This window comes from Periplaneta americana, chromosome 15 (assembly GCF_040183065.1).
Source record: "Periplaneta americana isolate PAMFEO1 chromosome 15, P.americana_PAMFEO1_priV1, whole genome shotgun sequence".
Taxonomy (NCBI): Eukaryota; Metazoa; Arthropoda; class Insecta; order Blattodea; family Blattidae; genus Periplaneta; species Periplaneta americana.
Window position 1 is genome coordinate 183,726,867 of NC_091131.1, and position 17,021 is coordinate 183,743,887.

Here is a 17,021-nt window from a genome sequence, read left to right on the forward strand (position 1 = left end):
GGAGGGGGTTGGCCTAGGGACGAGTGGGGTTGCCAGGACCAGAGAACCTTAGTGTGGTCAGCTGGTGTGGGTTTGGCTAGCGCAATAGATCTGAACAAGATCGCAGTGCTGGGCCATAGTGCCCCCTCTGTTAAATTCAATTCAATTAAATTCAATGCCCCAGATGCGCTAACCGTTACTCCACGGATGTGGACTTTTAAAAGTTGATCGAATGTTTCACGTTGGTTAGTTACTGTAATGTAGTTAGCAGTGTGTCATCATGTCGTTTTCTGCGTTACGCTGGCTGTTGCATTGGCATTACTCTACATTTCTACCAGGGATGAACTCCCCACAGGGGGTACTTTTGTAAGATGTGAGGAGGAAGTGAAGGTGGCGAAGGAGGATGGTGATAATGGCGATGGCAACAGAAAGACTAGGCTGTATATTAAAAATAGACGTTTATTCTTGGAAGAGGTATAAATCATTATAACAATAAAAATATTTCAGAAGTCGTCTGTCTTGAAACCTACACTGAATTTCAACGTGAGATGACAAAATCACATAACTTACATAGAACAATATATTATTTACAGTATTTATAAAACTGGTATGTAGGCCTATGTCTCCTCTAACAGATGAGCACAACATTAATATTGCTTATTGCAGCCCCAAAGAGATCAAAGATTTTTTTTAGAATGTAGGCTTTCACGGCCAGCATCAATAGGATTGGTATTTTCCGGCCAGAGGGCCGTGGTCTGTCAGTAATACAACAAATTGTTTCGTCCACTACTCCGATGCACATCTTCAGTGGCAGAGAGATCTGCTGTGTGTAACAAGGACGACTGGTACTGAGACTGGTAGCGCGTCGATATTTCAGGTGTGGGAGGGTTGTGGCTTGTCGCTGTCGCCACGGTCCACACCAGTGACTTTGATGTCCTGATTGGTTGTCACAGTGTCCAATTGTCGGAGAAAGGATTTGGTGTGTGTGCTTCTGAGGGCCGGGTACCAAGCTTTGTTGACCCAGAGTCCTTCTTCCTTACGATCAAATTTGTTTTTGTGTTTGTGTATTTCAATAGCCTCTGGATGTGACCTGGCATAGAAGTGTGGTGTACTGCTTACGATGTCAGTGTCCTTGAACCTAATGTTGTGATCGCCATCTTTAAAAGCATGCTCGGCTACAGCTAACCTGTCCACATGACCTAGACGGCAGTTCCTTCTATGCTCGGTGATGCGGGTCTTGAAGCTATGCTGTGTTGTGCCTATGTACACTGACCCGCAGGAACACGGGATTCTGTATAGGTGCTCCAGCTGATGAAAGTCGGTCACGTTTGTCCTAGGCTGACTGTAAGCAGTCAATAATTCCAAAATTTTTACTGCTGTAAGCTGTACCTAACCTCCTTAATGAAATAAACTTCGCTCTAGGCAGACACACATACACAATCTATATGCACAGTGCTTTATCAATTACATAAAGGTATTAATAATATAAACATATGTAATAAAGGATTTCAATCACATACATAAAAAGGAAATTAGTGATAAATACTCTCTTGCACTTTTCTTTTGCATGAATAAACTATTGTAATAAAACCGTACTTCTATCAGTCTGAAATCAATAAATATTTTCTATTGAAACAAAACTATTTGAAAGAATCAAAATAACTATGTGGTTATTTTCCGAGACTTATGAGGTCATTTCATTTGCAGAAACCGTTCAAAGTTTGGAACAAATGAATTAGACTGTTCAATCTCAAAATATAATTTAGGTTTTTGTCTGATATACAATTTCTCAGGTGGTGCATCTTTAAAGTTCTCCATCGTACTGCAGTGACAGTGAGTGACGTACAGTATGAATGCGTCACAGTGCTCGGAAGTATTGCTCATTAAAGTAAACAGAATCACGGAACGTGCCCAGCCCTGAGTTAAAAGATCTCATGCAGTCCTGCTCCTTGTGCATATTTAATGAAAACAGGAAGAGCCAGAGAATAGAATCCAAGTAGATCATTATTGTTGTGGCATTGGTAGTGTGATAAAGTTTTCTCGTCATAAAAGAGTTTATTTGAATATGAGCATTTTTTTCTGTCCAGTTCTTAAATAATGCTGTTGCTTTGCAACACTCAGCTAGTTGGCAATGAAGCCATTTACCATCTTGCAGTTCAATAATGTCTTGATTTACTTGGGATGATATTGTAGACAGCTAGATGGTCTTTGTCCAAGTAAACATCCTTGCTGCAAAGTACACATTTTGGTGAATGCAGAATGCCAATCTTATGTAGATACTTTGCCACGCAGTCATGGCCAGTTAGCAGGCAAGAAGTTGCAATAGCTGATTTTTTGGTTCTTCCGGAATTAGATTTGGTTTCTGGAGGGAACTTTCCCATGATCTATCTTTAGCTCCTTGAATTTTTGTTTGTATTGGTGTTTAATGTTAGATTTTATAGAATTCTTAAATTTGTGTGCATCCATGCCTACCCACATCACTCGCATGATTTGGATTCCACATATTATGAATAGATGGCATGATTGTGAACCACTTTCAAGTTGAATACCACTTCAGCAGGTTATGCTGTGCATGATGTGTATTTGTGGAGAGTTATTCGTGTACTAGTGTGAGTATATGTGTACGTGTTCGTGTAAGTGTAGTGTAGGGAATGAGTGGTGATGATGATGATGATGATGATGATGATGATGAAGATAAGAAAAGAGAGAAGAGAAAACCCAGTATCAGGCTTAATCTCCTTGTCCGACAGACAAATCACTATCAACAGTGACATATGCCTTCTCTTCATATCCACTGTGGAGAGATTTGGAATTTAACCCAGGCATACTGGTATACAATCTAGTGATTAGAAGTTGTGAACCTCCATCTCTCCTAGTCCTGAGGTAGAAATTTTTACACAAAAATCTCTGACCTCACAGGGGATCAAACCCAGGCCAGCTAATCTGAAGTTAGACGTGCTACCACAGAGCTAACTCAGCAGACGAATTCTTAAATATGTTATTGTTGTTTTCTAATGCCAGGCGTTTGACAATAAAGTCATTTGACCTCTTGCACTCCAATATAAATATATAATATATTAAATATAATAAATCATATTTGAACCTCCTTTAGGATGTTCTCGGGTAATATTTAGGGTTGCCACCCTCCTGTATTTCCCGGGAGCTCCCGTATTTGCCCCAAATTTTAAACAGTCTCCCATCTCCCGTATTATTTTTCTCTTCGAGAATTTTTCTCTCTTATTTTAGCATAATGTAAAAATTGTTATTCTAAACATTTGATTTTGCCGTGATTGATGAGCTTTGTTGTGTATTACAATATGCAGTCTTTATAGAACAAAATGCTTGTCAGAAATGGGTTTAAAATTAAATCATGTTAATGTCATAAATTTAGAAAAAAACGGCTAGTTTTGTTCTAAGCATATCAAGTAGTATTGTCCATACAAAGAGGATGTTTTACCTCGTGAACAATTGGACAGATGTTCGAAACAGGAGGACCACACATCTAATCAAATCAGAGCTAAAAACTGCAGTTGATTTCAATTATTGCGCGAGACAAAATGTGTATCAAAATACACTTAAGCTTAATTTAAGCTTAGCTGCCGAAGTGTAGAATAAAGATGGCTTTTAGTAACTAATCTGAATAATTTGTCTATTTTCTATGTGAAATTTTGTCGGGTCCTTAGTCTCCTGTATTTTCTTTGAAAAAAGTTGGCAACTCTAATAATATCATATGTGTACTAAGTTTAGTTAAAATCAGTTCAGAACTTGGTTGATTACTACTAATACTTCCAAATATTTCATACAGATCTTCCTGACTAGCAGAGTTGGCTTTTGATATGGGCGGGAAAGACAAATTTTGCCCTCTTACTTTCGGACAGTGTTCTTTTATGTATGCCTTAAAATATGACATGAATTTACCAGTTTTACATCCCTTCTGAAGAAAATTGCGCTCAGCATCTTTAATGCCATTAAAAATCCATCACCTTCATCTGGTTTGAGCCCATGAAACTTGGCTCTAATGGTCAGCATGTTAACCATTAGACTATCTACCAAGAATGATCAGTTCATGTATGTGGAAGTTATTAGGACACACACATGAAATGTAGTATTTTATGAAGTTTGTTATTTTTGAAAAGGAAAATAAGAAGCTCACCTCTGAAAGCTGATGATTGACAGACAGGAAAGCGTCCACCCATGGGTTCACACGTGGCTTGATAGCACTAACCTGCATGCCACAGTCGATAACAGCTTTAAGACTGGCGACAACTGAGCTCAGGCCTGACAAACAGCTGTCCAACTTCACTCAGACATGTTCATCAGCACTGTAGGAATCTCATCTACCAAGCTTCTCCGTAACGTGTCAGTGTACTCTGTGCATTGTTCAAGTATGCCTGCAAGACAAGCGGGTCATAATCAACAGTAATCTCACTAGAAGTTTTGATTTTATCAATAAATCTGTGAGTAGAACACGACTGACTTACTAAAATTCTGTTTCACTAATGTTAGCTTCACCAAAAAGTTTGAGACCACCTCTGTGGTGTAGGGGTCAGCATGCTGATCTCTTACTCAGAGAGCCGGGTTCGATTCCTGGTTGATGTTTTCCAGGATTTTCCCTCAACTGTAAGGCAAATGCCAGGAAATTCGGGCCACAACATCCCTGAATATCACTGGCCCCATTCTCACCGAAATCATATTCATAACAAATCAGTAATACATATACAGTCGCCATCTAGTCTACAACAATAGAACCAGTCTCAACAATAATACACAGGCCTCCGGATTTCACCCAAAAGATTAACTCGCAATATGACCAAAGATGTTAAAGTTAGTATAAATAAGAGCGAGACAAAAAAAATTTGAATAGAGCCACCATTTTCAGTTGACTATCAATGTGGTCAACAAATCACGATTGCAAAGCATGTTTTATAGTACTGTAAAGAATTTGCAGTTTGAAATGTTGGCAAACAAAGAAACATATGTTAGGGAGGTGACAAAAACAGAAGAAAGTATATAAATATTAGAAGAAATAAAGTACTCCAATACAATAAAATAGATATTAATTGACTTACTGAAATTCTATTTCACTAATGTTACCTTCACCAAAACGTTTGAATGGAGCCTATGCGGGAAACAAATGACGATCGCAAAGCATGTTTTATAGTACCGTAAAGAATTTTACTTACTTATAAATGGCTTTTAAGGAACCCGAAGGTTCATTGCCGCCCTCACACAAGCCCGCCATCGGTCCCTATCCTGTGCAACATTAATCCAGTCTCTATCATCATATCCCACCTCCCTCAAATCCATTTTAATATTATCCTCCCATCTACGTCTCGGCCTCCCCAAAGGTCTTTTTCCCTCCGGTCTCCCAACTAACACTCTATATGCATTTCTGGATTCGCCCATACGTGCTACATGCCCTGCCCATCTCAAACGTCTGGATTTAATGTTCCTAATTATGTCACGTGAAGAATACAATGCGTGCAGTTCTGTGTTGTGTAACTTTCTCCATTCTCCTGTAACTTCATCCCGCTTAGCCCCAAATATTTTCCTAAGCACCTTATTCCCAAACACCCTTAACCTATGTTCCTCTCTCAGAGTGAGAGTACAAGTTTCACAACCATACAGATCAACCGGTAATATAACTGTTTTATAAATTCTAACTTTCAGATTTTTTGACAGCAGACTAGATGATAAAAGCTTCTCAACCGAATAATAACACGCATTTCCCATATTTATTCTGCGTTTAATTTCCTCCCAAGTGTCATTTATATTTGTTACTGTTGCTCCAAGATATTTGAATTTTTCCACCCCTTCGAAGAATAAATCTCCAATTTTTATATTTCCATTTCGTACAATATTCTGGTCACGAGACATAATCATATACTTTGTCTTTTCGGGATTTACTTCCACACCGATCGCTTTACTTGCTTCAAGTAAAATTTCCGTGTTTTCCCTAATCGATTGTGGATTTTCTCCTAACATATTCACGTCATCCGCATAGACAAGAAGCTGATGTAACCCATTCAATTCCAAACCCTGCCTGTTATCCTGAACTTTCCTAATGGCATATTCTAAAGCGAAGTTAAAAAGTAAAGGTGATAGTGCATCTCCCTGCTTTAGCCCACAGTGAATTGGAAAAGCATCAGATAGAAACTGACCTATACGGACTCTGCTGTATGTTTCACTGAGACACAATTTTAATTAATCGAACTAGTTTCTTGGGAATACCTAATTCAATAAGAATCTGATATAATACTTCCCTCTTAACCGAGTCATATGCCTTTTTGAAATCTATGAATAACTGATGCACTGTACCCTTATACTCCCATTTTTTCTCCATTATCTGTCGAATACAAAAAATCTGATCAATAGTCGGTCTATTACACCTAAAACCGCATCTACGTATGGAGCTAATCTTCTCAAAAGAATATTAGACAAAATTTTGTACGATGTCAACAAAAGTGATATTCCTCGAAAGTTACCACAGTTGGTTTTGTCCCCCTTCTTAAAAATAGGTACAATTATGGACTCCTTCCATTGTTCTGGTACAATTTCCTTTTCCCAGATAGCAAGTACAAGTTTACAAATTTCGCTATATAATGCACTTCCACCCTCTTGTATTAATTCTGCTGGAATTTGATCAATACCTGGAGACTTGTACTTTGTCAGATTTTCTATCGCAATTTCGACTTCTGAAAGCGTGGGTTCAGGTATAAATGGCTCAGCAGTTTGTATTTCAATTTCGTCCTGATCATTTCTATTTGGCTTATGTACATTTAGTAGTTGCGCAAAATAGTTTTTCCATCTGTTTAGGACTGATGGAGAGTCTGCAAGCAAGTTACCATTCTCATCCTTGATCACATTTACCCTTGGCTGATATCCGTTCTTAAATTCCTTTATACCCTTATATAAATCTCTAATGTTATTATTCTTACAATTTGTTTCTACCTCATTCAGTTTTTCCTTCAAGTAACCTGTCTTTTTATTCCTAAGTGTACGACTTGCTTCCCGTCTTTCATTGAAATAATTATCTCTCTTCTCTTCAACTGGAGCCTGTAAGAATTTCAATTTTGCCTGTTTCCTTCTTTCTACTGCAATGCAACAATCTTTATCAAACCACGGTTTCTTTTTCTTAGTTTCATAATAACCTATGCTCTGCTCAGCTGCAATTTTGATACTATCTCTCATATTTTCCCACACACTGTTAACATCTAAGTCTTTCTCAACTTCGTCAGAGCTTTCTAAAGTGGCAAATCTATTCGAAATTTCGACCTGATAATTTTGCTTAGTTTCCTCGTCCTTTAATTTCAAAATATTGAATTTAGTAATATTAACTTGTTGCTCTACTCGCTTGGCTACTGATAGTCTTTCTCTTAATTCTCCAATTACCAAATAATGGTCAGAATTACAGTCTGCACCCCTGAAAGTTCGAATGTCTACTATACTACTATGTCTCCGTTTATCTATCAAGATGTGATCTATTTGGTTGTGTGTCAATCCATCTGGAGAAGACCAAGTGTATTTATGTATATCCTTATGGGGGAATGTTGTACTTTTGACAATTAAATTTTTCGATGTGGCAAAGTTGACTAATCTAACTCCATTGTCACTACTAGTTACGTGTAGGCTCTCTTTTCCAATAGTTGGTCTAAAAATATCCTCCCGTCCTACTTTAGCGTTGAAATCCCCCAATAAAATTTTCATGTGATATGGAAGTGATAAAAACAAACAAATGCTAGTGAAGTGATAAAAATAAACAAAGCTAGGGAAGTGATAAAATTATAGCGATAAACAGACATGACTGGTTAAAACACGTCCTTTCGTACCGTTTATTGGTAAAAAGTAGTATGATATAGTAAAAGTGTAATAGTCATTAAAATATCGATATTAAATCTTGTGTTAAAATGCATTGAGGAAAAGGAATTTCTAAAGACGGACAGTGATGCAGTTTATTGTGATTGTTGTAATAAAGATGTAAGTACTTGTGTATTTTGGGGCGCATCGCGGTTAAGATGTAATGCTGCAAAGCCGGAAGATCGCGGGTTCGATTCTCGATGGAGTCATAACCATGCGGAAATGCAAAAGACTAACAATCCGATCTCACTTTGTCCCAAATTTCATTTCTTAAGTACCGGTATGCATCTGTCACTTCTTGTGATGTAGAAAGATAATTTTCTATGTTCAATAATGTGCTTCAGACAAACACATGAGTTTAAGTGAAGAAAATTTTGAGAAATTAGTTGTAGTAAGCTTATGTTGTTTCAAAATAAAATATAAATGTAATATCATGTAGAACTCAATTTTGATAATGCATATTTTTAATGTTTCTTTCACTTCATTGTGCATGTCTTGTCATATGACAGTGCACGAATGCATGCATGTTTTAAGATTTGACAGTGCATGGAAATCCGGCTCTAGATATCAGTTAAGCCAAGACAAGAGAAGAAGACCTGTCTGTAATTCTTTAATGCTATCATGACGCCATTAATTGCAGAGCCTATCAGAATCAAGATATATATCACAGTCTAATATATACAGTCGCGCAACTTCAACACTTTTTTTGCCAACATTCGCGACACTAGCGCCTAAGCGGCAGGCAAGGCACTGGTCATAGGGTTGCATTCAGTCAGCATGTGCTTTAAAGGCATGCGAGATGTTATAATAACGTTTTAATAATGCGACGGAATAAAGGCAATGTGTGCAATGACACAAAATTGCAGTAACAACAAGTTTAAATCTCCGAATTTGTCGTTCTTGAGATTCCCTAAAGACCAAGAGAAAATTATAACTCAGTCATAACCAATAATCCATATTATAGGTAGCCTACGTATTGTGTTCTATAAAACATTTATTAGTTATCAGTTACCTATCTGTATGTCAGGAAGGAGAGTGTAAATAAAAACAAAGTAAATACCTGTTACAGTATATTATTTTTTTGCAGAGATCATTATGTGTAAATGTGTATCCAATCCAATTTTGGATAATGTATCTACAGTTTTTGTTTTTAATGCAAGTAATTCCATAATTTTTGTATTCGTGTTTTTTCTTTATATTTTTCAAAAGTTGAATGTTATATTGCATTCAAGTAGGAATTATGGTGTTAATTTTTCAAGAATTCATGGAGTATTGTAATCCTTTTGCAAAATATTCATTTCTTGAATAAATCCAGACTGTGTCGATAAATTTCTGATGTGTTGGTGTAGATTCATGTGGCAGACGTATTAAGTTCTCAAGAAATAAAAGAGCCTTTTTTAATTTAATATAAAAAGCAATCTTTTCTGTAACAACCTGCATGACTCTTATTGGTGTTTATTTTACATTTCCAGTGATTATTTGAGCCGTTCAGAGCAGTAGTGTGTAAGTCAAAATTAGGTAATGAGGTTTAAAGTAAAAATTCTGTAAAATACAGTGCAAAGTAGCAATTAATATATCCTTCGTGCTATTCACTGACTACTAATAGTTTAAATAAATTCAATATTAACTGCTACTTTGCACTGTAATGTACAGAATCATTACCCATTTTTGACTTACACCACTTCTGCACTGAAAATAAAATTAGGCCTACATTTTCTGAGTTACCGGTACAATTTTTTCAACAAAATTGTGTGTTCATTTATTTGTTCTCACCTACATCATATTAACAGTAAGTGCATGTAATTTACGTATTATAGAGGTAGGATAAGTTAAAATTAAGCTTATGTGTTAAAACTGGAAATGTAATGTAAAATGCTGTAAACTTGTCATAACAATTTAAACCATAATATCAGCACTATTTGTGACTCAAAATAATAAAGGAAATACCGGTTCTTAAGAAATGTAAAAATAATGAACTTCATAAATCATTGTCTGTCATATTAAGGTTTAAATCCTCCCTTTTCTTATTTTCGAGTTTACTTCATCGGCCGAGTTTACCCCAATTTGCGGTATGGAAAATAGTTAATTTCTCAGGAAATAGGGAGAGGAGTTCACCACACGATGTACCCTACAATTTTGAAGCTACTAATTTTGACTCTTTTCGCAGGAAATATAGAGTTCCAATGATTCATAAATATATTTAGGAATGAATTCAATTAACCGTCCACGTACAAACAATTATATTATTTCAAACCATGATACGTGATCAGGGCCATGATTCAGTTGTAAGGAGCAGAAAGAATTACGTTTATTCCCAGCTTCTGAAACTTGTAGATTAACTGCGTGTGAAATTCTTCTAGGATTCTAAAGTAAAATTAATAAGAGCCATATACACTTAATGTATAGCATAAAAATATAAAATAAATTACGCAAAACCCGGTTTTCTAATGTGTTATCATATGTCGTGTGCACACTTTTAACTTGCCTGCCGCTAGAGGGCTACTGTCGCGCCAGTTGTCAAATGTTGGCATATTTTATACGTATGAGTTGCGCGACTGTATATATTAGACTGTGATATATATGTTAGTGTAATAAGTAAAGCGCGGATTTCTAAGCACAATCAAATAGTAAAATAATCACGAAAAATGGTGAAAATAAGCACCAAAATAAGCAAAAACGAATACATGGAAACAGCAAAATAAGCATGAAAAATGGTGAAAATAGACACCAAAATAAGCAAAAACGAATACACGGAAATATGATAAATTATTTGTTTCGTAGAACTCTTCCCTTATCGAAGGCTGTCACACTGGAAAAAGAAGATCCACGTCTTTATACTGACTTCTAACAATTTCAGTGACACGATGTAAACCGTGAGCAAGGAACGTCAAGTGAACTAATTTAGGGTAAAGAACTTTCAATCCAGCTCCCGCTTTAAAATATATGCAGCAGCATCAATGAGAAATAACAATAAATTGTCATACCGAATCCCTTCTAGCCACAAAAAAAGTAACGAGTCGTTGAAAAATTTTGCAACAGTGGAATGATTTACTCAGTCAAGTAGCTATTTGTGTATTAAGAAGAAATGATCTGCCGCCTGCTTTCATAGCACCAACTACAGCACTACACGCGCACTGTCCCAAGGCATCTGTGGTTTCATCAATAGAAATTCGTATGTTTTCGTCCTACATTTTATCTCGAATATTACAAATTACTTCTTGAAAACACTGTGGCATATAGTTTTTGGGCAATGTAGATTCGTCCAGCACTCTTTTGTTAGTGTATTCTTCTAAAAATACCCGAAGCTGCACATTATTCAATTTCTACAACGAATGTCGGAACCTGCTAATGCTAAACACGAGTCTTTGAAAAATGTATCACTAGAACTCGATTGTACACTGCTTTCAATCAATTGCTGGTTTAACTTAGATTTATACTTAAACCTCTCCTCATGCCGCATTGTATTAATATGCTGCACAATGTTATACTTTTTCTTAGCAGAAACACTTTTTTCACATACCAAACAAAATAAAATAGTGCCATCCTCATTGAAAATATTACTTCCAAACTCATTTACGTATTTGTGTAAGAATGCTGAATGAGAGGTTTCTGTGGGTAGTATTCCTTAACTACAATGGCAGCAATCTCACACACCTTACTGAACCAACGCGTGTTGCACAACTTGCACACTGCAGCTTGGAACTTGGGGATTCACCATCCATGCACATGACATCATTCCGATATCGCGATAAGTGCGATAACCAATTGACCTGCCTAGTCATAGAAGCTTGGCGGGGAATCCCAAGGTTCTCTCCTAATTAGAACTACGCAGTATTACGAGGGGGATCCAGGAAATAACGACCGTTCGCGCATACCCGCCACGCAGTTGACTCCCCTTCCTTGTTTGAAGGTCAACTGGCTTCCTTAACATGTGTTCTCATAATGTTGTGAGTACTGGTTGCAACAAGTCGCCATTGTGCATTTTGTGTTCCTTCAAAATGAACGACGTGATTGATAATCCCGCCGACTGTGAGGTGAGGAGCGTGATTCGATTTTTGAATCCCCGACATTTGAAACCTGCAGAAATTTACCGGCAATTGAAAGAAGTGTATGGTGATACTGTAATGAATGAAAGAAATGTGAGAAAATGGTGCGAAAAATTCAACAATGGGCGAACAAATGTCCACGATGAAACTCGACCCGGACGCCCATCACTCATCACAGAAGACATGAAGACTAAAGTGAACGACAGAATCTTGCAAGACAGGCGCACATCACTCGACGAATTGCATATTGCCTTTCCTGACATTTCTCGTTCTTTGCTTGGTGAAATTGTGTCGCAACATCTTGGCTACCACAAAATCTGTGCACGATGGGTTCCACGGCAACTGAGTGACCAACACAAAACTCAGAGAATGGCCTCGGCATTGACATTCTTGATGCGATATCACACAGATGGAGACGCCTTTCTTGATCAAATTGTGACTGGTGATGAGACCTGGGTGTCTCACAACACCCCAGAGACCAAGCGCCAATCATGTCAGTGGCATCATCCCTCATCACCCAAGAAACCGAGAAAATTCAAACAGACTCTCTCAACACAAAAAGTCATGGCTACTGTCTTTTGGGATCGTAAAGGTGTTCTTTTGCTGGATTTCATGCCAAAAGGCACTACGATCAATGCAAATCGTTATTGTGAGACTTTACGAAAACTATGGCGAGCCATCCAAAACAAGAGGCGAGGAATGCTTTCGAGAGGAGTTGTGCTTCTTCATACAACACCCGCCCGCACACTGCTGCTTCAACTCGAGAACTGCTGGATCAATTCGGTTGGGAAATCTTTGATCATCCGCCCTATAGTCCAGACCTTGCTCCTAGCGATTTTCACCTTTTCACTAAGCTGAAAGACTTTCTGGGTGGTACGCATTTTGGAAGTGATGAAGAGTTGAAGACAGTGAACACCTGGCTTAATGAACTGGCGGCAGAGGAGTATAACACGGGAATTCTAAAGCTAGTGAACAGATATGACAAATGTTTAAATGTAGGTGGTGATTATGTAGAGAAGTAAAGGAAGCTTCACTTATGTAACAGACTTTGTTTTTTCAAATAAATATATATATTTTTTTTAATTATTACAACAAAATGGTCGTTATTTCCTGGATCCCCCTCGTATTTCACATCATCCTGGGTCATACCCTAGCATTGCTTTCTTACGCATTCGACTGAAGTCACTTTTTATTAGCCAATAAAAAAAAAAAAAGGGAATCAGTGATAAATCACGGCTAGGAGTGAAATAACACACTTTTAAAATTACAGCTTTGGGTAAAATATGCAGTTTGAATTAAAAATCGTAAAATAAGTAAGTAAAACGTTTTCCTGCGAAATAAGCATTTATTAGCACTAACAAACATAGTTAAGATTAACTCCGTATGTAGATGAAAATATTGGGGATCAACAGTGTGGTTCTAGGCGTAATAGATTGACTATTGATCAGATTTTTTGTATTCGACAGATAATGGAGAAAAAATTGGGAGTATAAGGGTACAGTACATCACATGTTCATAGATTTCAAAAAGGCATATGACTCGGGTAAGAGGGAAGTATTACATGATATTCTTATTGAATTTGGTATTCCCAAGAAACTAGTTCGATTAATTAAAATGTGTCTCAGTGAAACATACAGCAGAGTCCGTATAGGTCAGTTTCTATCTCATGCTTTTCCAATTCACTGTGGGCTAAAGCAGGGAAATGCACTATCACCTTTACTTTTTAACTTCGCTTTAGAATATGCCATTAGGAAAGTTCAGGATAACAGGCAGGGTTTGGAATTGAATGGGTTACATCAGCTTCTTGTCTATGCGGATGACGTGAATATGTTAGGAGAAAATCAACAAACGATTAGGGAAAACACGGAAATATTACTTGAAGCAAGTAAAGCGATCGGTTTGGAAGTAAATCCCGAAAAGACAAAGTATATGATTATGTCTCATGATCAGAATATTGTACGAAATGGAAATATGGACATTTATCCTTCGAAGAGGTGGAAAAATTCAAATATCTTGGAGTAACAGTAACAAATATATATGACACTCGGAAGGAAATTAAACGCAGAATAAATATGGGAAATGCGTGTTATTATTCGGTTGAAAAGATTTTATCATCCAGTCTGCTGTCAAAAAACCTGAAAGTTAGAATTTATAAAACAGTTATTTTACCGGTTGTTCTGTATGGTTGTGAAACTTGGACTCTCACTCTGAGAGAGGAACACAGGTTAAGGGTGTTTGAGAATAAGGTGCTTAGGAAAATATTTGGGGCTAAGCAGGATGAAGTTACAGGAGAAAGTTACACAACACAGAACTGCACACATTGTTTTCTTCACCTGACATAATTAGGAACATTAAATCCAGACGTCTGGGATGGGCAGGGCATGTAGCACGTATGGGAGAATCCAGAAATGCATATAGAGTGTTAGTTGGGAGACCGGATGGAAAAAGACCTTTGGGGAGGCCGAGACGTAGATGGAAGGATAATATTAAAATGGATTTGTGGGAGGCGGGATATGATGATAGAGACTGGATTAATGTTGCACAGGATAGGGACCGATGGCGGGCTTATGTGAGGGCGGCAATAAACCTTCGGGTTCCTTAAAAGCCATTTGTAAGTAAGTAACAAACATAGTTAAAACTTGTTATCTAGGTGTGTCTTACAAAGTATAATCTTTCTGCTTACCTTTAAAAGTGTGGAAAAAAATATGCATTTTGCTTAAGCAGTGACTATTCAAAGCAGATAACGTGAACCCTAATGCTGTGATGAAACAATGGCTGGGCTGCTCCTTTGAGACTGAATATTACCAACAATATTAGAGTGCTGCCAGTACTGTCATGGTAATTTCTTTCTTGGCCATACGCCCCACCCCTTGTTTTCTGCCTTGAAATATATTTTACTCTCCTCTCTCTAGCTCTCCGACTGTCATTTAATGATTTTTTTAATATTAAAGAAAAAGTAAAGAAATTGTTTTGCTTTACATTTTAATTGTGGTGTGAAAAGTAACATGCTGAAATGGATAACCCAGTTTATTTCACAAAGATTTTGCGCTACAAATACATATATATAATACATACATTTCCAAATATAAACAAATGCACCGAGGACTTCCTCAAGGTGCTGTTCTGAGCACAACGCTCTTTAATATTTATATAAACGACCTTCCATCAATAATACAAACTTCAGAAACCAAAATTGCTTTATTTGCTGACGACGTAGTCATTTGGACTCCAGGATCTCCAAAAAAAAAAATCTAAATTAATTAAAGACAGAATAGAAACAGCCCTAAACAAAGTACATGAATGGAGCTCCAAAAACCTCATGACTATTAATGTAGAAAAAACAACTTATGAATTATTTACACTAAAGTATAAACCAGCGAATATTAACATAAATTATAATGATAAACCACTCAAAGCAGTTGATGATGCCAAATACTTGGGCATCACTTTCGACAGAAAACTTAGTTGGAAAAAACATATAACAAACATCTCAGAAAAGGTTGAAAAGAAACTGCAAATCCTGAAAAGGTTAGCTGGTGCTAAATGGAGCTGCTCAAGGAGAGTCCTTAATACAACATACAAAATGTATATTAAACCAAACCTCTTGTACTGTTCTGAAGCATTAATAACAGCAGCAAATGCTAACATCAATAAACTTGAACAAATACAAAATCAGGCTCTTCGCCTAATTACTGGAGCAGTTAAATCCACACCTGTTGATGCCATGCTTGCCTTAACACGGATCCCATCAATAACAACAAAAACAGAAGAACAAGCACTGCTCCAACATGAGAAAATGTTACGACTGCCAAACTCTAAATGGACAGAAAAGAACCTCCCTTCTTCAATCCTTAAAACTCATCGTAGTTTCCTAGAAAAGGTGACACAGATGAAATCCAAATTGAGCATCCTAACACAAAAGAAAATTTACTTATAAGAGAAAATCCATTGGAATTATTGCAACCTACCTTCAGTTTGGAATTAACAGAGGAAATAAGTAAATCAGACACACGAAAAGAAATACAAAAACTTCTAGCACTGGAAACGATCAATACTAGATACCCTACAGAAGAATGGCTACACATATATACCGATGGATCAACCACAGAAAACCTTACTGGAGCTGGAGTTACATGTACACATTTTTCCTTTTATCATTCTGTTGGCAGAGACACAACAAATTATGATGGTGTAATAGAGGCTATACATATTGCTCTCCGACAATTATTAAATCTTCCCTTAAATAAATATAACAAGACAGAATTCTTTCAGATTCTAAAGCTGCAATTCAGGGAATATGTTTAAATGCTACAAAGAAGTCAACAAAAATAAGAGAATGCTACAAAATGTTAACACAACTCAAAAAAGTTAATAAGATTGTCCGTCTCCAATGGATTCCAGCACACTGTGGAGTCATGGGGAATGAAACCGCAGACACACTTGCCAAGAAAGGCACAACAATAAAACAAAAATCTAAATTTAATTTCTCATATTCCTCAATAAAACGCTTGATCACTACAAAATTTTCTCATTCATACCTACAAGAAATAGAATCAAATGCTAAAGACAAAAAAAGGATTACATTACTTTCCAACCCAGATATAATCCCCCAGAGACCAAGGAAAACAGCAGTTGCAGCCTTGAGACTATTGACAAATCATGACTGTCTAGCAAGTCATCTCTACAGAATAGGTATCTCAGCTTCACCCATATGTGTCCTGTGTAACGATCCAGCAGAAATGAATGAAGACCTGTGAAGCATTAAGATCAGAAGAAACTACAGTTCAAAAGTATTGGAAAGCACGACTGCTAATGGCTTCATTGCCAAATGCAAGGCACTAGGCAACAACAACAACATTTTAATTGTACAACAAGATGTAAAGAATACACCATTTAGCCCCACCATTGATGCACACTTGTGTCATGAATCTTGGACTGTGTATTTGCAGCACTTCTTGTTTTTCAACCATTATGTTATATAATTCTGGATTCCAGTGCTGCAGAGGTGGACAATTTTTGTTTATGAACATCAAACAAAATATATTAGGAACAGCAAGAGATGGTCTAAGATCTGTACAGATCTCCATGTACAAAACTTAGGCACCCATATGCTGTATGGCTCAATACAGACAAAATTTT

At 37.0% G+C, this 17,021-nt stretch overlaps 1 long non-coding RNA gene across 8 annotated transcripts in view; it reads right to left on the reverse strand.

The window, feature by feature from the left end:
* Positions 1-17,021, reverse strand: part of LOC138715571 (uncharacterized) — a 120,775-nt gene that overhangs the window by 18,990 nt on the left and 84,764 nt on the right. For 5 of the 8 annotated variants that reach the window (XR_011336468.1, XR_011336470.1, XR_011336462.1 and 2 more), the window contains 2 exons: positions 4,133-4,370; positions 421-1,321 (listed from right to left, as the gene is read on the reverse strand). This is a non-coding gene — a long non-coding RNA (uncharacterized lncRNA). Of the gene's footprint in view, positions 1-420; positions 1,322-4,132; positions 4,371-17,021 lie in introns of those variants that run through there. The other 3 variants (XR_011336465.1, XR_011336469.1, XR_011336464.1) reach the window with 3 other exon arrangements.